Source organism: Garra rufa, unplaced genomic scaffold (genome assembly GCF_049309525.1).
Source record: "Garra rufa unplaced genomic scaffold, GarRuf1.0 hap1_unplaced_003, whole genome shotgun sequence".
In the NCBI taxonomy this organism is placed as follows: domain Eukaryota; kingdom Metazoa; phylum Chordata; class Actinopteri; order Cypriniformes; family Cyprinidae; genus Garra; species Garra rufa.
Genome location: NW_027394278.1, coordinates 11909865 through 11930895, shown reverse-complemented (window position 1 = coordinate 11930895; position 21031 = coordinate 11909865). Strand labels below are relative to the sequence as shown.

Sequence of the window (21031 nt, the reverse complement as noted above, 5' to 3'; positions counted from 1 at the left end):
GGTATAGTATAACTTGCACTGTACCCAGATGAAAAATGGAGGTGGCAGAATGGAGCTCGGTGTTGTGTTCGCCTGCACAAAAAGCCTGCCGTGACCCGGATTCGAACCGGAGTTGCTGCGGCCACAATGCAGAGTACTAACCGGCCGGGTCTGCTTAAAAAAACTCAGAAGGCTCCAACCTACAGGTTCACTGGCTTGTTTGCCAAGGGATCTCAAATTTAAGGGTGCCTTCCAAGAAGCAGGGGTCACAGTTCAATTCAACATCTCACATAGCCTTCGTACTCGGTCGTGAGGGGAGGCCTGTAGCAAACTGACAGCTTGTCGCCCAAACAGGGACTTGAACCCTGGACCCTCAGATTAAAAGTCTGATGCTCTACCGACTGAGCTATCCGGGCCACATTGGGAGCATGACAGCAAACAATGTGCATTCTCTGTCTGCTTAAAGTTTGCGGTACTGCAGGATGAAGGCCACAGACTACTAGGGCTGAGACTGATAGGCTTCTCCTGGCAAGTTTGGAACAGTGACATTGAATGAATGGACTCTTTTCACAACAGTTTGCTAACACTTTTTTGGCCTGGACAGAGAAGTAAATGGTGCTAGAAATTCATAATGAGTAGGCTTCTTTTACACTGTTATATCAGAGCACCTAAAAGCTCTTCCATTGGACTTGGTTCTTTGGAAACACTGCTTGAAAAGAGATGTGGGAAGACCAGTTGTCGTGCAGCAACTGGAGTTAGAGGGGGGAAAAAATCAGCTTCCAGGAAAAGTAGAGAAGGCACAGTTGCTGTCGCAAACAGCCAAGAAGGCAAAGCGCTTCGTAGTCGGCAGGGTTCGAACCTGCGCGGGGAGACCCCAATGGATTTCGAGTCCATCGCCTTAACCTCTCAGCCACGACTACACCTGAGGGTGTTTTGCGTGCTTTTTGGTTGGCTAGATGTGGGCAGCATAGGACATCGCGGACAACCTGCACTGCACCCGGATGAAAAATGGAGGTGGCAGAAAGGAGCTCTTCTTTTTTAACTTTTACTCCTCCCATTTACAGTGAGGGGGCCATTAAATTCATGTTGGCAGGTGTCGGCACCCTAGATTACCCTTGGTGAGTGTAGTGGTTTAGCACAGGGAGCGCACAGGCCCAAGGAAATGGAGCCATAGCTCGAGTTTCTCTTCATCAACGCATAAACCTTTCGCCTTTTACTAAAGATTTCCGTGGAGAGGAACATTTGCGAGTGACCTGTATTTTTGGGGGCTCTGCTCACAGCAGAGCTGTACTGGAGTGTCAAGAGCAGAATCAAACTGGCCGCCCGCCAACGTGCAGTGGAACGAAGCGCGCCTCATCATGGTCTGTGTTTGCGGCCTTTGCGCTTTCTGCGTCGCAACTTCAAATTTCTTTAGCCAGCGTGGAAAGACAGCACTCTCTCGTACATGACGGGATCCAAACAAAGATGGCTTCAGCTCCTTTGGCCCTATCAGTGACTCGTGCGCTTCAAGCATTCCTTTCAGAATGCTAAAAGCTAAAATCCACCACCTGCGTTGGTGGTATAGTGGTGAGCATAGCTGCCTTCCAAGCAGTTGACCCGGGTTCGATTCCCGGCCAACGCATTCCTTTTGGCTCCGGCTGACGTTGAAGCAGAATTGCTTCTGTGACCTCTGTCTGCACCAAAAACTTTTGGATGAGTCGTTCAGAAGCAGTAAAAAGCTAGGACTCCCCGTCGGGGAATCGAACCCCGGTCTTCCGCGTGACAAGCGGAGATACTGTCCACTATACTAACGAGGAGCTGCGCTTGCTGGCCTTCGCCCCCAGCCGGCGTGATTTCACCGACATCACCAAAACGAGCCATTACTCCATGAAAAACCAGATCAACCTGCCATGACCTTATTAAGTCTCTCAATATCTTGAATGATACACATTACAGGGGGTCATTATTTGGACCACTTTATTATTTACATTTTTTTTTTCTTTTCACTTTTCATACGGGGGGCATGAAAAAAGGGATGACATTGACTTGATTGGGTTTGTGAATATTGGGAGATGGAAGGGACTTTTGTAACTTGTACTCCTCCCATTTGGAGTGACGGTGGTGATGAAAAACATGTTGGCAGGCGTCGGCACCCTAGGTTACCCTTGGTAAGCGTAGTGGTTTACCAAAGGGAGCGCACAGGCCCAAGGGATTGGAGCCATAGCTCGAGTTTCTCTTCATCAACGCATAAATCTTTCGCCTTTTACTGAAGATTTCCGTGGACAGAAACATTTCCGAGTGACCTGTATTTTTGGGGGCTCTGCTCACAACAGAGCTATACTAGAGAGTCAAGAGCAGAGTGAATCTGGCCGACTGCCAACATGCAGTGGAACGAAGCGCGCCGCGTCGTGGTCTGTGTTTGCAGCCTTTGTGCTTCCTGTGTCGCAACTTCAGATTTCTTTAGCCAGCATGAAAAGACAGCGCTCTCTCGTACATGACGGGATCCAAACCCTGAACGGGCCCAGACAAAGATGGCTTCCGCTCCTTTGGCCCTATCAGTGACTTGTGCACTTTGAGCATTCTTTTCTGACCGGCGAAAGCCAGCGTCCACCGCCTGCGTTGTTGGTATAGTATAACTTGCACTGTACCCAGATGAAAAATGGAGGTGGCAGAATGGAGCTCGGTGTTGTGTTCGCCTGCACAAAAAGCCTGCCGTGACCCGGATTCGAACCGGAGTTGCTGCGGCCACAACGCAGAGTACTAACCGGCCGGGTCTGCTTAAAAAAACTCAAAAGCGCCCCAACCTACAGGTTCACTGGCTTGTTTGCCAAGGGATCTCAAATTTAAGGGTGCCTTCCAAGAAGCAGGGGTCACAGAACCCTGGACCCTCAGATTAAAAGTCTGATGCTCTACCGACTGAGCTATCCGGGCCACATTGGGAGCATGACAGCAAACAATGTGCATTCTCTGTCTGCTTAAAGTTTGCGGTACTGCAGGATGAAGGCCACAGACTACTAGGGCTGAGACTGATAGGATTCTCCTGGCAAGTTTGGAACAGTGACATTGAATGAATGGACTCTTTTCACAACAGTTTGCTAACACTTTTTTGGCCTGGACAGAGAAGTAAATGGTGCTAGATGTTCATAATGAGTAGGCTTCTTTTACACTGTTATATCAGAGCACCTAAAAGCTCTTCCATTGGACTTGGTTCTTTGGAAACACTGCTTGAAAAGAGATGTGGGAAGACCAGTTGTCGTGCAGCAACTGGAGTTAGAGGGGGGAAAAAATCAGCTTCCAGGAAAAGTAGAGAAGGCACAGTTGCTGTCGCAAACAGCCAAGAAGGCAAAGCGCTTCGTAGTCGGCAGGGTTCGAATCTGCGCGGGGAGACCCCAATGGATTTCGAGTCCATCGCCTTAACCTCTCAGCCACGACTACACCTGAGGGTGTTTTGCGTGCTTTTTGGTTGGCTAGATGTGGGCAGCATAGGACATCGCGGACAACCTGCACTGCACCCGGATGAAAAATGGAGGTGGCAGAAAGGAGCTCTTCTTTTTTAACTTTTACTCCTCCCATTTACAGTGAGGGGGCCATTAAATTCATGTTGGCAGGTGTCGGCACCCTAGATTACCCTTGGTGAGTGTAGTGGTTTAGCACAGGGAGCGCACAGGCCCAAGGAAATGGAGCCATAGCTCGAGTTTCTCTTCATCAACGCATAAATCTTTCGCCTTTTACTAAAGATTTCCGTGGAGAGGAACATTTGCGAGTGACCTGTATTTTTGGGGGCTCTGCTCACAGCAGAGCTGTACTGGAGTGTCAAGAGCAGAATCAAACTGGCCGCCCGCCAACGTGCAGTGGAACGAAGCGCGCCTCATCATGGTCTGTGTTTGCGGCCTTTGCGCTTTCTGCGTCGCAACTTCAAATTTCTTAAGACAGCACTCTCTCGTACATGACGGGATCCAAACAAAGATGGCTTCAGCTCCTTTGGCCCTATCAGTGACTCGTGCGCTTCAAGCATTCCTTTCAGAATGCTAAAAGCTAAAATCCACCACCTGCGTTGGTGGTATAGTGGTGAGCATAGCTGCCTTCCAAGCAGTTTACCCGGGTTCGATTCCCGGCCAACGCATTCCTTTTGGCTCCGGCTGACGTTGAAGCAGAATTGCTTCTGTGACCTCTGTCTGCACCAAAAACTTTTGGATGAGTCGTTCAGAAGCAGTAAAAAGCTGGGACTCCCTGTCGGGGAATCGAACCCCGGTCTTCCGCGTGACAGGCGGAGATACTGTCCACTATACTAACGAGGAGCTGCGCTTGCTGGCCTTCGCCCCCAGCCGGCGTGATTTCACCGACATCACCAAAACGAGCCATTACTCCATGAAAAACCAGATCAACCTGCCATGACCTTATTAAGTCTCTCAATATCTTGAATGATACACATTACAGGGGGTCATTATTTGGACCACTTTATTATTTACATTTTTTTTTCTTTTCACTTTTCATACGGGGGGCATGAAAAAAGGGATGACATTGACTTGATTGGGTTTGTGAATATTGGGAGATGGAAGGGACTTTTGTAACTTGTACTCCTCCCATTTGGAGTGACGGTGGTGATGAAAAACATGTTGGCAGGCGTCGGCACCCTAGGTTACCCTTGGTAAGCGTAGTGGTTTACCAAAGGGAGCGCACAGGCCCAAGGGATTGGAGCCATAGCTCGAGTTTCTCTTCATCAACGCATAAATCTTTCGCCTTTTACTGAAGATTTCCGTGGACAGAAACATTTCCGAGTGACCTGTATTTTTGGGGGCTCTGCTCACAACAGAGCTATACTAGAGAGTCAAGAGCAGAGTGAATCTGGCCGACTGCCAACATGCAGTGGAACGAAGCGCGCCGCGTCGTGGTCTGTGTTTGCAGCCTTTGTGCTTCCTGTGTCGCAACTTCAGATTTCTTTAGCCAGCATGAAAAGACAGCGCTCTCTCGTACATGACGGGATCCAAACCCTGAACGGGCCCAGACAAAGATGGCTTCCGCTCCTTTGGCCCTATCAGTGACTTGTGCACTTTGAGCATTCTTTTCTGACCGGCGAAAGCCAGCGTCCACCGCCTGCGTTGTTGGTATAGTATAACTTGCACTGTACCCAGATGAAAAATGGAGGTGGCAGAATGGAGCTCGGTGTTGTGTTCGCCTGCACAAAAAGCCTGCCGTGACCCGGATTCGAACCGGAGTTGCTGCGGCCACAACGCAGAGTACTAACCGGCCGGGTCTGCTTAAAAAAACTCAAAAGCGCCCCAACCTACAGGTTCACTGGCTTGTTTGCCAAGGGATCTCAAATTTAAGGGTGCCTTCCAAGAAGCAGGGGTCACAGAACCCTGGACCCTCAGATTAAAAGTCTGATGCTCTACCGACTGAGCTATCCGGGCCACATTGGGAGCATGACAGCAAACAATGTGCATTCTCTGTCTGCTTAAAGTTTGCGGTACTGCAGGATGAAGGCCACAGACTACTAGGGCTGAGACTGATAGGATTCTCCTGGCAAGTTTGGAACAGTGACATTGAATGAATGGACTCTTTTCACAACAGTTTGCTAACACTTTTTTGGCCTGGACAGAGAAGTAAATGGTGCTAGATGTTCATAATGAGTAGGCTTCTTTTACACTGTTATATCAGAGCACCTAAAAGCTCTTCCATTGGACTTGGTTCTTTGGAAACACTGCTTGAAAAGAGATGTGGGAAGACCAGTTGTCGTGCAGCAACTGGAGTTAGAGGGGGGAAAAAATCAGCTTCCAGGAAAAGTAGAGAAGGCACAGTTGCTGTCGCAAACAGCCAAGAAGGCAAAGCGCTTCGTAGTCGGCAGGGTTCGAATCTGCGCGGGGAGACCCCAATGGATTTCGAGTCCATCGCCTTAACCTCTCAGCCACGACTACACCTGAGGGTGTTTTGCGTGCTTTTTGGTTGGCTAGATGTGGGCAGCATAGGACATCGCGGACAACCTGCACTGCACCCGGATGAAAAATGGAGGTGGCAGAAAGGAGCTCTTCTTTTTTAACTTTTACTCCTCCCATTTACAGTGAGGGGGCCATTAAATTCATGTTGGCAGGTGTCGGCACCCTAGATTACCCTTGGTGAGTGTAGTGGTTTAGCACAGGGAGCGCACAGGCCCAAGGAAATGGAGCCATAGCTCGAGTTTCTCTTCATCAACGCATAAATCTTTCGCCTTTTACTAAAGATTTCCGTGGAGAGGAACATTTGCGAGTGACCTGTATTTTTGGGGGCTCTGCTCACAGCAGAGCTGTACTGGAGTGTCAAGAGCAGAATCAAACTGGCCGCCCGCCAACGTGCAGTGGAACGAAGCGCGCCTCATCATGGTCTGTGTTTGCGGCCTTTGCGCTTTCTGCGTCGCAACTTCAAATTTCTTAAGACAGCACTCTCTCGTACATGACGGGATCCAAACAAAGATGGCTTCAGCTCCTTTGGCCCTATCAGTGACTCGTGCGCTTCAAGCATTCCTTTCAGAATGCTAAAAGCTAAAATCCACCACCTGCGTTGGTGGTATAGTGGTGAGCATAGCTGCCTTCCAAGCAGTTGACCCGGGTTCGATTCCCGGCCAACGCATTCCTTTTGGCTCCGGCTGACGTTGAAGCAGAATTGCTTCTGTGACCTCTGTCTGCACCAAAAACTTTTGGATGAGTCGTTCAGAAGCAGTAAAAAGCTAGGACTCCCCGTCGGGGAATCGAACCCCGGTCTTCCGCGTGACAGGCGGAGATACTGTCCACTATACTAACGAGGAGCTGCGCTTGCTGGCCTTCGCCCCCAGCCGGCGTGATTTCACCGACATCACCAAAACGAGCCATTACTCCATGAAAAACCAGATCAACCTGCCATGACCTTATTAAGTCTCTCAATATCTTGAATGATACACATTACAGGGGGTCATTATTTGGACCACTTTATTATTTACATTTTTTTTTTCTTTTCACTTTTCATACGGGGGGCATGAAAAAAGGGATGACATTGACTTGATTGGGTTTGTGAATATTGGGAGATGGAAGGGACTTTTGTAACTTGTACTCCTCCCATTTGGAGTGACGGTGGTGATGAAAAACATGTTGGCAGGCGTCGGCACCCTAGGTTACCCTTGGTAAGCGTAGTGGTTTACCAAAGGGAGCGCACAGGCCCAAGGGATTGGAGCCATAGCTCGAGTTTCTCTTCATCAACGCATAAATCTTTCGCCTTTTACTGAAGATTTCCGTGGACAGAAACATTTCCGAGTGACCTGTATTTTTGGGGGCTCTGCTCACAACAGAGCTATACTAGAGAGTCAAGAGCAGAGTGAATCTGGCCGACTGCCAACATGCAGTGGAACGAAGCGCGCCGCGTCGTGGTCTGTGTTTGCAGCCTTTGTGCTTCCTGTGTCGCAACTTCAGATTTCTTTAGCCAGCATGAAAAGACAGCGCTCTCTCGTACATAACGGGATCCAAACCCTGAACGGGCCCAGACAAAGATGGCTTCCGCTCCTTTGGCCCTATCAGTGACTTGTGCACTTTGAGCATTCTTTTCTGACCGGCGAAAGCCAGCGTCCACCGCCTGCGTTGTTGGTATAGTATAACTTGCACTGTACCCAGATGAAAAATGGAGGTGGCAGAATGGAGCTCGGTGTTGTGTTCGCCTGCACAAAAAGCCTGCCGTGACCCGGATTCGAACCGGAGTTGCTGCGGCCACAACGCAGAGTACTAACCGGCCGGGTCTGCTTAAAAAAACTCAGAAGCGCCCCAACCTACAGGTTCACTGGCTTGTTTGCCAAGGGATCTCAAATTTAAGGGTGCCTTCCAAGAAGCAGGGGTCACAGTTCAATTCAACATCTCACATAGCCTTCGTACTCGGTCGTGAGGGGAGGCCTGTAGCAAACTGACAGCTTGTCGCCCGAACAGGGACTTGAACCCTGGACCCTCAGATTAAAAGTCTGATGCTCTACCGACTGAGCTATCCGGGCCACATTGGGAGCATGACAGCAAACAATGTGCATTCTCTGTCTGCTTAAAGTTTGCGGTACTGCAGGATGAAGGCCACAGACTACTAGGGCTGAGACTGATAGGCTTCTCCTGGCAAGTTTGGAACAGTGACATTGAATGAATGGACTCTTTTCACAACAGTTTGCTAACACTTTTTTGGCCTGGACAGAGAAGTAAATGGTGCTAGAAGTTCATAATGAGTAGGCTTCTTTTACACTGTTATATCAGAGCACCTAAAAGCTCTTCCATTGGACTTGGTTCTTTGGAAACACTGCTTGAAAAGAGATGTGGGAAGACCAGTTGTCGTGCAGCAACTGGAGTTAGAGGGGGGAAAAAATCAGCTTCCAGGAAAAGTAGAGAAGGCACAGTTGCTGTCGCAAACAGCCAAGAAGGCAAAGCGCTTCGTAGTCGGCAGGGTTCGAACCTGCGCGGGGAGACCCCAATGGATTTCGAGTCCATCGCCTTAACCTCTCAGCCACGACTACACCTGAGGGTGTTTTGCGTGCTTTTTGGTTGGCTAGATGTGGGCAGCATAGGACATCGCGGACAACCTGCACTGCACCCGGATGAAAAATGGAGGTGGCAGAAAGGAGCTCTTCTTTTTTAACTTTTACTCCTCCCATTTACAGTGAGGGGGCCATTAAATTCATGTTGGCAGGTGTCGGCACCCTAGATTACCCTTGGTGAGTGTAGTGGTTTAGCACAGGGAGCGCACAGGCCCAAGGAAATGGAGCCATAGCTCGAGTTTCTCTTCATCAACGCATAAACCTTTCGCCTTTTACTAAAGATTTCCGTGGAGAGGAACATTTGCGAGTGACCTGTATTTTTGGGGGCTCTGCTCACAGCAGAGCTGTACTGGAGTGTCAAGAGCAGAATCAAACTGGCCGCCCGCCAACGTGCAGTGGAACGAAGCGCGCCTCATCATGGTCTGTGTTTGCGGCCTTTGCGCTTTCTGCGTCGCAACTTCAAATTTCTTTAGCCAGCGTGGAAAGACAGCACTCTCTCGTACATGACGGGATCCAAACAAAGATGGCTTCAGCTCCTTTGGCCCTATCAGTGACTCGTGCGCTTCAAGCATTCCTTTCAGAATGCTAAAAGCTAAAATCCACCACCTGCGTTGGTGGTATAGTGGTGAGCATAGCTGCCTTCCAAGCAGTTGACCCGGGTTCGATTCCCGGCCAACGCATTCCTTTTGGCTCCGGCTGACGTTGAAGCAGAATTGCTTCTGTGACCTCTGTCTGCACCAAAAACTTTTGGATGAGTCGTTCAGAAGCAGTAAAAAGCTAGGACTCCCCGTCGGGGAATCGAACCCCGGTCTTCCGCGTGACAGGCGGAGATACTGTCCACTATACTAACGACGAGCTGCGCTTGCTGGCCTTCGCCCCCAGCCGGCGTGATTTCACCGACATCACCAAAACGAGCCATTACTCCATGAAAAACCAGATCAACCTGCCATGACCTTATTAAGTCTCTCAATATCTTGAATGATACACATTACAGGGGGTCATTATTTGGACCACTTTATTATTTACATTTTTTTTTTCTTTTCACTTTTCATACGGGGGGCATGAAAAAAGGGATGACATTGACTTGATTGGGTTTGTGAATATTGGGAGATGGAAGGGACTTTTGTAACTTGTACTCCTCCCATTTGGAGTGACGGTGGTGATGAAAAACATGTTGGCAGGCGTCGGCACCCTAGGTTACCCTTGGTAAGCGTAGTGGTTTACCAAAGGGAGCGCACAGGCCCAAGGGATTGGAGCCATAGCTCGAGTTTCTCTTCATCAACGCATAAATCTTTCGCCTTTTACTGAAGATTTCCGTGGACAGAAACATTTCCGAGTGACCTGTATTTTTGGGGGCTCTGCTCACAACAGAGCTATACTAGAGAGTCAAGAGCAGAGTGAATCTGGCCGACTGCCAACATGCAGTGGAACGAAGCGCGCCGCGTCGTGGTCTGTGTTTGCAGCCTTTGTGCTTCCTGTGTCGCAACTTCAGATTTCTTTAGCCAGCATGAAAAGACAGCGCTCTCTCGTACATGACGGGATCCAAACCCTGAACGGGCCCAGACAAAGATGGCTTCCGCTCCTTTGGCCCTATCAGTGACTTGTGCACTTTGAGCATTCTTTTCTGACCGGCGAAAGCCAGCGTCCACCGCCTGCGTTGTTGGTATAGTATAACTTGCACTGTACCCAGATGAAAAATGGAGGTGGCAGAATGGAGCTCGGTGTTGTGTTCGCCTGCACAAAAAGCCTGCCGTGACCCGGATTCGAACCGGAGTTGCTGCGGCCACAACGCAGAGTACTAACCGGCCGGGTCTGCTTAAAAAAACTCAAAAGCGCCCCAACCTACAGGTTCACTGGCTTGTTTGCCAAGGGATCTCAAATTTAAGGGTGCCTTCCAAGAAGCAGGGGTCACAGAACCCTGGACCCTCAGATTAAAAGTCTGATGCTCTACCGACTGAGCTATCCGGGCCACATTGGGAGCATGACAGCAAACAATGTGCATTCTCTGTCTGCTTAAAGTTTGCGGTATTGCAGGATGAAGGCCACAGACTACTAGGGCTGAGACTGATAGGCTTCTCCTGGCAAGTTTGGAACAGTGACATTGAATGAATGGACTCTTTTCACAACAGTTTGCTAACACTTTTTTGGCCTGGACAGAGAAGTAAATGGTGCTAGAAGTTCATAATGAGTAGGCTTCTTTTACACTGTTATATCAGAGCACCTAAAAGCTCTTCCATTGGACTTGGTTCTTTGGAAACACTGCTTGAAAAGAGATGTGGGAAGACCAGTTGTCGTGCAGCAACTGGAGTTAGAGGGGGGAAAAAATCAGCTTCCAGGAAAAGTAGAGAAGGCACAGTTGCTGTCACAAACAGCCAAGAAGGCAAAGCGCTTCGTAGTCGGCAGGGTTCGAACCTGCGCGGGGAGACCCCAATGGATTTCGAGTCCATCGCCTTAACCTCTCAGCCACGACTACACCTGAGGGTGTTTTGCGTGCTTTTTGGTTGGCTAGATGTGGGCAGCATAGGACATCGCGGACAACCTGCACTGCACCCGGATGAAAAATGGAGGTGGCAGAAAGGAGCTCTTCTTTTTTAACTTTTACTCCTCCCATTTACAGTGAGGGGGCCATTAAATTCATGTTGGCAGGTGTCGGCACCCTAGATTACCCTTGGTGAGTGTAGTGGTTTAGCACAGGGAGCGCACAGGCCCAAGGAAATGGAGCCATAGCTCGAGTTTCTCTTCATCAACGCATAAATCTTTCGCCTTTTACTAAAGATTTCCGTGGAGAGGAACATTTGCGAGTGACCTGTATTTTTGGGGGCTCTGCTCACAGCAGAGCTGTACTGGAGTGTCAAGAGCAGAATCAAACTGGCCGCCCGCCAACGTGCAGTGGAACGAAGCGCGCCTCATCATGGTCTGTGTTTGCGGCCTTTGCGCTTTCTGCGTCGCAACTTCAAATTTCTTTAGCCAGCGTGGAAAGACAGCACTCTCTCGTACATGACGGGATCCAAACAAAGATGGCTTCAGCTCCTTTGGCCCTATCAGTGACTCGTGCGCTTCAAGCATTCCTTTCAGAATGCTAAAAGCTAAAATCCACCACCTGCGTTGGTGGTATAGTGGTGAGCATAGCTGCCTTCCAAGCAGTTGACCCGGGTTCGATTCCCGGCCAACGCATTCCTTTTGGCTCCGGCTGACGTTGAAGCAGAATTGCTTCTGTGACCTCTGTCTGCACCAAAAACTTTTGGATGAGTCGTTCAGAAGCAGTAAAAAGCTAGGACTCCCCGTCGGGGAATCGAACCCCGGTCTTCCGCGTGACAGGCGGAGATACTGTCCACTATACTAACGAGGAGCTGCGCTTGCTGGCCTTCGCCCCCAGCCGGCGTGATTTCACCGACATCACCAAAACGAGCCATTACTCCATGAAAAACCAGATCAACCTGCCATGACCTTATTAAGTCTCTCAATATCTTGAATGATACACATTACAGGGGGTCATTATTTGGACCACTTTATTATTTACATTTTTTTTTTCTTTTCACTTTTCATACGGGGGGCATGAAAAAAGGGATGACATTGACTTGATTGGGTTTGTGAATATTGGGAGATGGAAGGGACTTTTGTAACTTGTACTCCTCCCATTTGGAGTGACGGTGGTGATGAAAAACATGTTGGCAGGCGTCGGCACCCTAGGTTACCCTTGGTAAGCGTAGTGGTTTACCAAAGGGAGCGCACAGGCCCAAGGGATTGGAGCCATAGCTCGAGTTTCTCTTCATCAACGCATAAATCTTTCGCCTTTTACTGAAGATTTCCGTGGACAGAAACATTTCCGAGTGACCTGTATTTTTGGGGGCTCTGCTCACAACAGAGCTATACTAGAGAGTCAAGAGCAGAGTGAATCTGGCCGACTGCCAACATGCAGTGGAACGAAGCGCGCCGCGTCGTGGTCTGTGTTTGCAGCCTTTGTGCTTCCTGTGTCGCAACTTCAGATTTCTTTAGCCAGCATGAAAAGACAGCGCTCTCTCGTACATGACGGGATCCAAACCCTGAACGGGCCCAGACAAAGATGGCTTCCGCTCCTTTGGCCCTATCAGTGACTTGTGCACTTTGAGCATTCTTTTCTGACCGGCGAAAGCCAGCGTCCACCGCCTGCGTTGTTGGTATAGTATAACTTGCACTGTACCCAGATGAAAAATGGAGGTGGCAGAATGGAGCTCGGTGTTGTGTTCGCCTGCACAAAAAGCCTGCCGTGACCCGGATTCGAACCGGAGTTGCTGCGGCCACAACGCAGAGTACTAACCGGCCGGGTCTGCTTAAAAAAACTCAAAAGCGCCCCAACCTACAGGTTCACTGGCTTGTTTGCCAAGGGATCTCAAATTTAAGGGTGCCTTCCAAGAAGCAGGGGTCACAGTTCAAAGCAGGGGTCACAGAACCCTGGACCCTCAGATTAAAAGTCTGATGCTCTACCGACTGAGCTATCCGGGCCACATTGGGAGCATGACAGCAAACAATGTGCATTCTCTGTCTGCTTAAAGTTTGCGGTACTGCAGGATGAAGGCCACAGACTACTAGGGCTGAGACTGATAGGCTTCTCCTGGCAAGTTTGGAACAGTGACATTGAATGAATGGACTCTTTTCACAACAGTTTGCTAACACTTTTTTGGCCTGGACAGAGAAGTAAATGGTGCTAGAAGTTCATAATGAGTAGGCTTCTTTTACACTGTTATATCAGAGCACCTAAAAGCTCTTCCATTGGACTTGGTTCTTTGGAAACACTGCTTGAAAAGAGATGTGGGAAGACCAGTTGTCGTGCAGCAACTGGAGTTAGAGGGGGGAAAAAATCAGCTTCCAGGAAAAGTAGAGAAGGCACAGTTGCTGTCGCAAACAGCCAAGAAGGCAAAGCGCTTCGTAGTCGGCAGGGTTCGAACCTGCGCGGGGAGACCCCAATGGATTTCGAGTCCATCGCCTTAACCTCTCAGCCACGACTACACCTGAGGGTGCTTTGCGTGCTTTTTGGTTGGCTAGATGTGGGCAGCATAGGACATCGCGGACAACCTGCACTGCACCCGGATGAAAAATGGAGGTGGCAGAAAGGAGCTCTTCTTTTTTAACTTTTACTCCTCCCATTTACAGTGAGGGGGCCATTAAATTCATGTTGGCAGGTGTCGGCACCCTAGATTACCCTTGGTGAGTGTAGTGGTTTAGCACAGGGAGCGCACAGGCCCAAGGAAATGGAGCCATAGCTCGAGTTTCTCTTCATCAACGCATAAACCTTTCGCCTTTTACTAAAGATTTCCGTGGAGAGGAACATTTGCGAGTGACCTGTATTTTTGGGGGCTCTGCTCACAGCAGAGCTGTACTGGAGTGTCAAGAGCAGAATCAAACTGGCCGCCCGCCAACGTGCAGTGGAACGAAGCGCGCCTCATCATGGTCTGTGTTTGCGGCCTTTGCGCTTTCTGCGTCGCAACTTCAAATTTCTTTAGCCAGCGTGGAAAGACAGCACTCTCTCGTACATGACGGGATCCAAACAAAGATGGCTTCAGCTCCTTTGGCCCTATCAGTGACTCGTGCGCTTCAAGCATTCCTTTCAGAATGCTAAAAGCTAAAATCCACCACCTGCGTTGGTGGTATAGTGGTGAGCATAGCTGCCTTCCAAGCAGTTGACCCGGGTTCGATTCCCGGCCAACGCATTCCTTTTGGCTCCGGCTGACGTTGAAGCAGAATTGCTTCTGTGACCTCTGTCTGCACCAAAAACTTTTGGATGAGTCGTTCAGAAGCAGTAAAAAGCTAGGACTCCCCGTCGGGGAATCGAACCCCGGTCTTCCGCGTGACAGGCGGAGATACTGTCCACTATACTAACGAGGAGCTGCGCTTGCTGGCCTTCGCCCCCAGCCGGCGTGATTTCACCGACATCACCAAAACGAGCCATTACTCCATGAAAAACCAGATCAACCTGCCATGACCTTATTAAGTCTCTCAATATCTTGAATGATACACATTACAGGGGGTCATTATTTGGACCACTTTATTATTTACATTTTTTTTTTCACTTTTCATACGGGGGGCATGAAAAAAGGGATGACATTGACTTGATTGGGTTTGTGAATATTGGGAGATGGAAGGGACTTTTGTAACTTGTACTCCTCCCATTTGGAGTGACGGTGGTGATGAAAAACATGTTGGCAGGCGTCGGCACCCTAGGTTACCCTTGGTAAGCGTAGTGGTTTACCAAAGGGAGCGCACAGGCCCAAGGGATTGGAGCCATAGCTCGAGTTTCTCTTCATCAACGCATAAATCTTTCGCCTTTTACTGAAGATTTCCGTGGACAGAAACATTTCCGAGTGACCTGTATTTTTGGGGGCTCTGCTCACAACAGAGCTATACTAGAGAGTCAAGAGCAGAGTGAATCTGGCCGACTGCCAACATGCAGTGGAACGAAGCGCGCCGCGTCGTGGTCTGTGTTTGCAGCCTTTGTGCTTCCTGTGTCGCAACTTCAGATTTCTTTAGCCAGCATGAAAAGACAGCGCTCTCTCGTACATAACGGGATCCAAACCCTGAACGGGCCCAGACAAAGATGGCTTCCGCTCCTTTGGCCCTATCAGTGACTTGTGCACTTTGAGCATTCTTTTCTGACCGGCGAAAGCCAGCGTCCACCGCCTGCGTTGTTGGTATAGTATAACTTGCACTGTACCCAGATGAAAAATGGAGGTGGCAGAATGGAGCTCGGTGTTGTGTTCGCCTGCACAAAAAGCCTGCCGTGACCCGGATTCGAACCGGAGTTGCTGCGGCCACAACGCAGAGTACTAACCGGCCGGGTCTGCTTAAAAAAACTCAAAAGCGCCCCAACCTACAGGTTCACTGGCTTGTTTGCCAAGGGATCTCAAATTTAAGGGTGCCTTCCAAGAAGCAGGGGTCACAGTTCAAAGCAGGGGTCACAGAACCCTGGACCCTCAGATTAAAAGTCTGATGCTCTACCGACTGAGCTATCCGGGCCACATTGGGAGCATGACAGCAAACAATGTGCATTCTCTGTCTGCTTAAAGTTTGCGGTACTGCAGGATGAAGGCCACAGACTACTAGGGCTGAGACTGATAGGCTTCTCCTGGCAAGTTTGGAACAGTGACATTGAATGAATGGACTCTTTTCACAACAGTTTGCTAACACTTTTTTGGCCTGGACAGAGAAGTAAATGGTGCTAGAAGTTCATAATGAGTAGGCTTCTTTTACACTGTTATATCAGAGCACCTAAAAGCTCTTCCATTGGACTTGGTTCTTTGGAAACACTGCTTGAAAAGAGATGTGGGAAGACCAGTTGTCGTGCAGCAACTGGAGTTAGAGGGGGGAAAAAATCAGCTTCCAGGAAAAGTAGAGAAGGCACAGTTGCTGTCACAAACAGCCAAGAAGGCAAAGCGCTTCGTAGTCGGCAGGGTTCGAACCTGCGCGGGGAGACCCCAATGGATTTCGAGTCCATCGCCTTAACCTCTCAGCCACGACTACACCTGAGGGTGTTTTGCGTGCTTTTTGGTTGGCTAGATGTGGGCAGCATAGGACATCGCGGACAACCTGCACTGCACCCGGATGAAAAATGGAGGTGGCAGAAAGGAGCTCTTCTTTTTTAACTTTTACTCCTCCCATTTACAGTGAGGGGGCCATTAAATTCATGTTGGCAGGTGTCGGCACCCTAGATTACCCTTGGTGAGTGTAGTGGTTTAGCACAGGGAGCGCACAGGCCCAAGGAAATGGAGCCATAGCTCGAGTTTCTCTTCATCAACGCATAAATCTTTCGCCTTTTACTAAAGATTTCCGTGGAGAGGAACATTTGCGAGTGACCTGTATTTTTGGGGGCTCTGCTCACAGCAGAGCTGTACTGGAGTGTCAAGAGCAGAATCAAACTGGCCGCCCGCCAACGTGCAGTGGAACGAAGCGCGCCTCATCATGGTCTGTGTTTGCGGCCTTTGCGCTTTCTGCGTCGCAACTTCAAATTTCTTTAGCCAGCGTGGAAAGACAGCACTCTCTCGTACATGACGGGATCCAAACAAAGATGGCTTCAGCTCCTTTGGCCCTATCAGTGACTCGTGCGCTTCAAGCATTCCTTTCAGAATGCTAAAAGCTAAAATCCACCACCTGCGTTGGTGGTATAGTGGTGAGCATAGCTGCCTTCCAAGCAGTTGACCCGGGTTCGATTCCCGGCCAACGCATTCCTTTTGGCTCCGGCTGACGTTGAAGCAGAATTGCTTCTGTGACCTCTGTCTGCACCAAAAACTTTTGGATGAGTCGTTCAGAAGCAGTAAAAAGCTAGGACTCCCCGTCGGGGAATCGAACCCCGGTCTTCCGCGTGACAGGCGGAGATACTGTCCACTATACTAACGAGGAGCTGCGCTTGCTGGCCTTCGCCCCCAGCCGGCGTGATTTCACCGACATCACCAAAACGAGCCATTACTCCATGAAAAACCAGATCAACCTGCCATGACCTTATTAAGTCTCTCAATATCTTGAATGATACACATTACAGGGGGTCATTATTTGGACCACTTTATTATTTACATTTTTTTTTTCTTTTCACTTTTCATACGGGGGGCATGAAAAAAGGGATGACATTGACTTGATTGGGTTTGTGAATATTGGGAGATGGAAGGGACTTTTGTAACTTGTACTCCTCCCATTTGGAGTGACGGTGGTGATGAAAAACATGTTGGCAGGCGTCGGCACCCTAGGTTACCCTTGGTAAGCGTAGTGGTTTACCAAAGGGAGCGCACAGGCCCAAGGGATTGGAGCCATAGCTCGAGTTTCTCTTCATCAATGCATAAATCTTTCGCCTTTTACTGAAGATTTCCGTGGACAGAAACATTTCCGAGTGACCTGTATTTTTGGGGGCTCTGCTCACAACAGAGCTATACTAGAGAGTCAAGAGCAGAGTGAATCTGGCCGACTGCCAACATGCAGTGGAACGAAGCGCGCCGCGTCGTGGTCTGTGTTTGCAGCCTTTGTGCTTCCTGTGTCGCAACTTCAGATTTCTTTAGCCAGCATGAAAAGACAGCGCTCTCTCGTACATGACGGGATCCAAACCCTGAACGGGCCCAGACAAAGATGGCTTCCGCTCCTTTGGCCCTATCAGTGACTTGTGCACTTTGAGCATTCTTTTCTGACCGGCGAAAGCCAGCGTCCACCGCCTGCGTTGTTGGTATAGTATAACTTGCACTGTACCCAGATGAAAAATGGAGGTGGCAGAATGGAGCTCGGTGTTGTGTTCGCCTGCACAAAAAGCCTGCCGTGACCCGGATTCGAACCGGAGTTGCTGCGGCCACAACGCAGAGTACTAACCGGCCGGGTCTGCTTAAAAAAACTCAAAAGCGCCCCAACCTACAGGTTCACTGGCTTGTTTGCCAAGGGATCTCAAATTTAAGGGTGCCTTCCAAGAAGCAGGGGTCACAGTTCAAAGCAGGGGTCACAGAACCCTGGACCCTCAGATTAAAAGTCTGATGCTCTACCGACTGAGCTATCCGGGCCACATTGGGAGCATGACAGCAAACAATGTGCATTCTCTGTCTGCTTAAAGTTTGCGGTACTGCAGGATGAAGGCCACAGACTACTAGGGCTGAGACTGATAGGCTTCTCCTGGCAAGTTTGGAACAGTGACATTGAATGAATGGACTCTTTTCACAACAGTTTGCTAACACTTTTTTGGCCTGGACAGAGAAGTAAATGGTGCTAGAAGTTCATAATGAGTAGGCTTCTTTTACACTGTTATATCAGAGCACCTAAAAGTTCTTCCATTGGACTTGGTTCTTTGGAAACACTGCTTGAAAAGAGATGTGGGAAGACCAGTTGTCGTGCAGCAACTGGAGTTAGAGGGGGGGAAAAATCAGCTTCCAGGAAAAGTAGAGAAGGCACAGTTGCTGTCGCAAACAGCCAAGAAGGCAAAGCGCTTCGTAGTCGGCAGGGTTCGAACCTGCGCGGGGAGACCCCAATGGATTTCGAGTCCATCGCCTTAACCTCTCAGCCACGACTACACCTGAGGGTGTTTTGCGTGCTTTTTGGTTGGCTAGATGTGGGCAGCATAGGACATCGCGGACAACCTGCACTGCACCCGGATGAAAAATGGAGGTGGCAGAAAGGAGCTCTTCTTTTTTAACTTTTACTCCTCCCATTTACAGTGAGGGGGCCATTAAATTCATGTTGGCAGGTGTCGGCACCCTAGATTACCCTTGGTGAGTGTAGTGGTTTAGCACAGGGAGCGCACAGGCCCAAGGAAATGGAGCCATAGCTCGAGTTTCTCTTCATCAACGCATAAATCTTTCGCCTTTTACTAAAGATTTCCGTGGAGAGGAACATTTGCGAGTGACCTGTATTTTTGGGGGCTCTGCTCACAGCAGAGCTGTACTGGAGTGTCAAGAGCAGAATCAAACTGGCCGCCCGCCAACGTGCAGTGGAACGAAGCGCGCCTCATCATGGTCTGTGTTTGCGGCCTTTGCGCTTTCTGCGTCGCAACTTCAAATTTCTTTAGCCAGCGTGGAAAGACAGCACTCTCTCGTACATGACGGGATCCAAACAAAGATGGCTTCAGCTCCTTTGGCCCTATCAGTGACTCGTGCGCTTCAAGCATTCCTTTCAGAATGCTAAAAGCTAAAATCCACCACCTGCGTTGGTGGTATAGTGGTGAGCATAGCTGCCTTCCAAGCAGTTGACCCGGGTTCGATTCCCGGCCAACGCATTCCTTTTGGCTCCGGCTGACGTTGAAGCAGAATTGCTTCTGTGACCTCTGTCTGCACCAAAAACTTTTGGATGAGTCGTTCAGAAGCAGTAAAAAGCTAGGACTCCCCGTCGGGGAATCGAACCCCGGTCTTCCGCGTGACAGGCGGAGATACTGTCCACTATACTAACGAGGAGCTGCGCTTGCTGGCCTTCGCCCCCAGCCGGCGTGATTTCACCGACATCACCAAAACGAGCCATTACTCCATGAAAAACCAGATCAACCTGCCATGACCTTATTAAGTCTCTCAATATCTTGAATGATACACATTACAGGGGGTCATTATTTGGACCACTTTATTATTTACATTTTTTTTTTCTTTTCACTTTTCATACGGGGGGCATGAAAAAAGGGATGACATTGACTTGATTGGGTTTGTGAATATTGGGAGATGGAAGGGACTTTTGTAACTTGTACTCCTCCCATTTGGAGTGACGGTGGTGATGAAAAACATGTTGGCAGGCGTCGGCACCCTAGGTTACCCTTGGTAAGCGTAGTGGTTTACCAAAGGGAGCGCACAGGCCCAAGGGATTGGAGCCATAGCTCGAGTTTCTCTTCATCAATGCATAAATCTTTCGCCTTTTACTGAAGATTTCCGTGGACAGAAACATTTCCGAGTGACCTGTATTTTTGGGGGCTCTGCTCACAACAGAGCTATACTAGAGAGTCAAGAGCAGAGTGAATCTGGCCGACTGCCAACATGCAGTGGAACGAAGCGCGCCGCGTCGTGGTCTGTGTTTGCAGCCTTTGTGCTTCCTGTGTCGCAACTTCAGATTTCTTTAGCCAGCATGAAAAGACAGCGCTCTCTCGTACATGACGGGATCCAAACCCTGAACGGGCCCAGACAAAGATGGCTTCCGCTCCTTTGGCCCTATCAGTGACTTGTGCACTTTGAGCATTCTTTTCTGACCGGCGAAAGCCAGCGTCCACCGCCTGCGTTGTTGGTATAGTATAACTTGCACTGTACCCAGATGAAAAATGGAGGTGGCAGAATGGAGCTCGGTGTTGTGTTCGCCTGCACAAAAAGCCTGCCGTGACCCGGATTCGAACCGGAGTTGCTGCGGCCACAACGCAGAGTACTAACCGGCCGGGTCTGCTTAAAAAAACTCAAAAGCGCCCCAACCTACAGGTTCACTGGCTTGTTTGCCAAGGGATCTCAAATTTAAGGGTGCCTTCCAAGAAGCAGGGGTCACAGAACCCTGGACCCTCAGATTAAAAGTCTGATGCTCTACCGACTGAGCTATCCGGGCCACATTGGGAGCATGACAGCAAACAATGTGCATTCTCTGTCTGCTTAAAGTTTGCGGTACTGCAGGATGAAGGCCACAGACTACTAGGGCTGAGACTGATAGGATTCTCCTGGCAAGTTTGGAACAGTGACATTGAATGAATGGACTCTTTTCACAACAGTTTGCTAACACTTTTTTGGCCTGGACAGAGAAGTAAATGGTGCTAGATGTTCATAATGAGTAGGCTTCTTTTACACTGTTATATCAGAGCACCTAAAAGCTCTTCCATTGGACTTGGTTCTTTGGAAACACTGCTTGAAAAGAGATGTGGGAAGACCAGTTGTCGTGCAGCAACTGGAGTTAGAGGGGGGAAAAAATCAGCTTCCAGGAAAAGTAGAGAAGGCACAGTTGCTGTCGCAAACAGCCAAGAAGGCAAAGCGCTTCGTAGTCGGCAGGGTTCGAATCTGCGCGGGGAGACCCCAATGGATTTCGAGTCCATCGCCTTAACCTCTCAGCCACGACTACACCTGAGGGTGTTTTGCGTGCTTTTTGGTTGGCTAGATGTGGGCAGCATAGGACATCGCGGACAAC

At 49.5% G+C, this 21031-nt stretch overlaps 39 non-coding genes across 39 annotated transcripts; 23 read left to right on the top strand and 16 right to left on the bottom strand.

Annotated features, from left to right (window-relative positions):
• Positions 1-322: 322 nt before the first annotated feature.
• On the bottom strand, positions 323-395 carry trnak-uuu (transfer RNA lysine (anticodon UUU)). The gene has a single exon. It is a non-coding gene; the product is annotated as a tRNA-Lys (tRNA).
• Positions 396-817: 422 nt separating this feature from the next.
• Positions 818-899, bottom strand: trnas-cga (transfer RNA serine (anticodon CGA)). The gene has a single exon. It is a non-coding gene; the product is annotated as a tRNA-Ser (tRNA).
• A 251-nt stretch (positions 900-1150) lies between these two features.
• Positions 1151-1266, top strand: LOC141311208 (U5 spliceosomal RNA). Its single transcript, XR_012348673.1, has one exon. It is a non-coding gene; the product is annotated as a U5 spliceosomal RNA (small nuclear RNA).
• Positions 1267-1528: 262 nt separating this feature from the next.
• Positions 1529-1600, top strand: trnag-ucc (transfer RNA glycine (anticodon UCC)). Its single transcript has one exon. It is a non-coding gene; the product is annotated as a tRNA-Gly (tRNA).
• A 580-nt stretch (positions 1601-2180) lies between these two features.
• LOC141311270 (U5 spliceosomal RNA) lies at positions 2181-2295 on the top strand. Its single transcript, XR_012348733.1, has one exon. It is a non-coding gene; the product is annotated as a U5 spliceosomal RNA (small nuclear RNA).
• A 1016-nt stretch (positions 2296-3311) lies between these two features.
• trnas-cga (transfer RNA serine (anticodon CGA)) lies at positions 3312-3393 on the bottom strand. The gene has a single exon. It is a non-coding gene; the product is annotated as a tRNA-Ser (tRNA).
• Positions 3394-3644: 251 nt separating this feature from the next.
• On the top strand, positions 3645-3760 carry LOC141311191 (U5 spliceosomal RNA). Its single transcript, XR_012348655.1, has one exon. It is a non-coding gene; the product is annotated as a U5 spliceosomal RNA (small nuclear RNA).
• A 900-nt stretch (positions 3761-4660) lies between these two features.
• Positions 4661-4775, top strand: LOC141311269 (U5 spliceosomal RNA). Its single transcript, XR_012348732.1, has one exon. It is a non-coding gene; the product is annotated as a U5 spliceosomal RNA (small nuclear RNA).
• Positions 4776-5791: 1016 nt separating this feature from the next.
• trnas-cga (transfer RNA serine (anticodon CGA)) lies at positions 5792-5873 on the bottom strand. The gene has a single exon. It is a non-coding gene; the product is annotated as a tRNA-Ser (tRNA).
• A 251-nt stretch (positions 5874-6124) lies between these two features.
• On the top strand, positions 6125-6240 carry LOC141311190 (U5 spliceosomal RNA). The gene has a single exon (XR_012348654.1). It is a non-coding gene; the product is annotated as a U5 spliceosomal RNA (small nuclear RNA).
• Positions 6241-6489: 249 nt separating this feature from the next.
• Positions 6490-6561, top strand: trnag-ucc (transfer RNA glycine (anticodon UCC)). The gene has a single exon. It is a non-coding gene; the product is annotated as a tRNA-Gly (tRNA).
• A 103-nt stretch (positions 6562-6664) lies between these two features.
• On the bottom strand, positions 6665-6736 carry trnad-guc (transfer RNA aspartic acid (anticodon GUC)). The gene has a single exon. It is a non-coding gene; the product is annotated as a tRNA-Asp (tRNA).
• Positions 6737-7141: 405 nt separating this feature from the next.
• Positions 7142-7256, top strand: LOC141311268 (U5 spliceosomal RNA). The gene has a single exon (XR_012348731.1). It is a non-coding gene; the product is annotated as a U5 spliceosomal RNA (small nuclear RNA).
• A 610-nt stretch (positions 7257-7866) lies between these two features.
• Positions 7867-7939, bottom strand: trnak-uuu (transfer RNA lysine (anticodon UUU)). Its single transcript has one exon. It is a non-coding gene; the product is annotated as a tRNA-Lys (tRNA).
• A 422-nt stretch (positions 7940-8361) lies between these two features.
• Positions 8362-8443, bottom strand: trnas-cga (transfer RNA serine (anticodon CGA)). The gene has a single exon. It is a non-coding gene; the product is annotated as a tRNA-Ser (tRNA).
• Positions 8444-8694: 251 nt separating this feature from the next.
• On the top strand, positions 8695-8810 carry LOC141311207 (U5 spliceosomal RNA). Its single transcript, XR_012348672.1, has one exon. It is a non-coding gene; the product is annotated as a U5 spliceosomal RNA (small nuclear RNA).
• Positions 8811-9072: 262 nt separating this feature from the next.
• trnag-ucc (transfer RNA glycine (anticodon UCC)) lies at positions 9073-9144 on the top strand. The gene has a single exon. It is a non-coding gene; the product is annotated as a tRNA-Gly (tRNA).
• Positions 9145-9724: 580 nt separating this feature from the next.
• LOC141311265 (U5 spliceosomal RNA) lies at positions 9725-9839 on the top strand. The gene has a single exon (XR_012348729.1). It is a non-coding gene; the product is annotated as a U5 spliceosomal RNA (small nuclear RNA).
• Positions 9840-10855: 1016 nt separating this feature from the next.
• Positions 10856-10937, bottom strand: trnas-cga (transfer RNA serine (anticodon CGA)). The gene has a single exon. It is a non-coding gene; the product is annotated as a tRNA-Ser (tRNA).
• Positions 10938-11188: 251 nt separating this feature from the next.
• Positions 11189-11304, top strand: LOC141311188 (U5 spliceosomal RNA). The gene has a single exon (XR_012348653.1). It is a non-coding gene; the product is annotated as a U5 spliceosomal RNA (small nuclear RNA).
• A 262-nt stretch (positions 11305-11566) lies between these two features.
• trnag-ucc (transfer RNA glycine (anticodon UCC)) lies at positions 11567-11638 on the top strand. Its single transcript has one exon. It is a non-coding gene; the product is annotated as a tRNA-Gly (tRNA).
• A 103-nt stretch (positions 11639-11741) lies between these two features.
• trnad-guc (transfer RNA aspartic acid (anticodon GUC)) lies at positions 11742-11813 on the bottom strand. The gene has a single exon. It is a non-coding gene; the product is annotated as a tRNA-Asp (tRNA).
• A 405-nt stretch (positions 11814-12218) lies between these two features.
• Positions 12219-12333, top strand: LOC141311264 (U5 spliceosomal RNA). The gene has a single exon (XR_012348728.1). It is a non-coding gene; the product is annotated as a U5 spliceosomal RNA (small nuclear RNA).
• Positions 12334-13368: 1035 nt separating this feature from the next.
• On the bottom strand, positions 13369-13450 carry trnas-cga (transfer RNA serine (anticodon CGA)). Its single transcript has one exon. It is a non-coding gene; the product is annotated as a tRNA-Ser (tRNA).
• Positions 13451-13701: 251 nt separating this feature from the next.
• LOC141311206 (U5 spliceosomal RNA) lies at positions 13702-13817 on the top strand. Its single transcript, XR_012348671.1, has one exon. It is a non-coding gene; the product is annotated as a U5 spliceosomal RNA (small nuclear RNA).
• A 262-nt stretch (positions 13818-14079) lies between these two features.
• Positions 14080-14151, top strand: trnag-ucc (transfer RNA glycine (anticodon UCC)). The gene has a single exon. It is a non-coding gene; the product is annotated as a tRNA-Gly (tRNA).
• A 103-nt stretch (positions 14152-14254) lies between these two features.
• trnad-guc (transfer RNA aspartic acid (anticodon GUC)) lies at positions 14255-14326 on the bottom strand. Its single transcript has one exon. It is a non-coding gene; the product is annotated as a tRNA-Asp (tRNA).
• Positions 14327-14726: 400 nt separating this feature from the next.
• LOC141311263 (U5 spliceosomal RNA) lies at positions 14727-14841 on the top strand. The gene has a single exon (XR_012348727.1). It is a non-coding gene; the product is annotated as a U5 spliceosomal RNA (small nuclear RNA).
• Positions 14842-15876: 1035 nt separating this feature from the next.
• Positions 15877-15958, bottom strand: trnas-cga (transfer RNA serine (anticodon CGA)). The gene has a single exon. It is a non-coding gene; the product is annotated as a tRNA-Ser (tRNA).
• A 251-nt stretch (positions 15959-16209) lies between these two features.
• Positions 16210-16325, top strand: LOC141311187 (U5 spliceosomal RNA). Its single transcript, XR_012348652.1, has one exon. It is a non-coding gene; the product is annotated as a U5 spliceosomal RNA (small nuclear RNA).
• A 262-nt stretch (positions 16326-16587) lies between these two features.
• trnag-ucc (transfer RNA glycine (anticodon UCC)) lies at positions 16588-16659 on the top strand. Its single transcript has one exon. It is a non-coding gene; the product is annotated as a tRNA-Gly (tRNA).
• Positions 16660-16762: 103 nt separating this feature from the next.
• On the bottom strand, positions 16763-16834 carry trnad-guc (transfer RNA aspartic acid (anticodon GUC)). Its single transcript has one exon. It is a non-coding gene; the product is annotated as a tRNA-Asp (tRNA).
• A 405-nt stretch (positions 16835-17239) lies between these two features.
• On the top strand, positions 17240-17354 carry LOC141311292 (U5 spliceosomal RNA). Its single transcript, XR_012348755.1, has one exon. It is a non-coding gene; the product is annotated as a U5 spliceosomal RNA (small nuclear RNA).
• Positions 17355-18389: 1035 nt separating this feature from the next.
• Positions 18390-18471, bottom strand: trnas-cga (transfer RNA serine (anticodon CGA)). Its single transcript has one exon. It is a non-coding gene; the product is annotated as a tRNA-Ser (tRNA).
• Positions 18472-18722: 251 nt separating this feature from the next.
• LOC141311186 (U5 spliceosomal RNA) lies at positions 18723-18838 on the top strand. Its single transcript, XR_012348651.1, has one exon. It is a non-coding gene; the product is annotated as a U5 spliceosomal RNA (small nuclear RNA).
• A 262-nt stretch (positions 18839-19100) lies between these two features.
• Positions 19101-19172, top strand: trnag-ucc (transfer RNA glycine (anticodon UCC)). The gene has a single exon. It is a non-coding gene; the product is annotated as a tRNA-Gly (tRNA).
• Positions 19173-19275: 103 nt separating this feature from the next.
• Positions 19276-19347, bottom strand: trnad-guc (transfer RNA aspartic acid (anticodon GUC)). The gene has a single exon. It is a non-coding gene; the product is annotated as a tRNA-Asp (tRNA).
• A 405-nt stretch (positions 19348-19752) lies between these two features.
• LOC141311290 (U5 spliceosomal RNA) lies at positions 19753-19867 on the top strand. The gene has a single exon (XR_012348753.1). It is a non-coding gene; the product is annotated as a U5 spliceosomal RNA (small nuclear RNA).
• A 1016-nt stretch (positions 19868-20883) lies between these two features.
• trnas-cga (transfer RNA serine (anticodon CGA)) lies at positions 20884-20965 on the bottom strand. Its single transcript has one exon. It is a non-coding gene; the product is annotated as a tRNA-Ser (tRNA).
• Between the last annotated feature and the right edge of the window lie 66 nt (positions 20966-21031).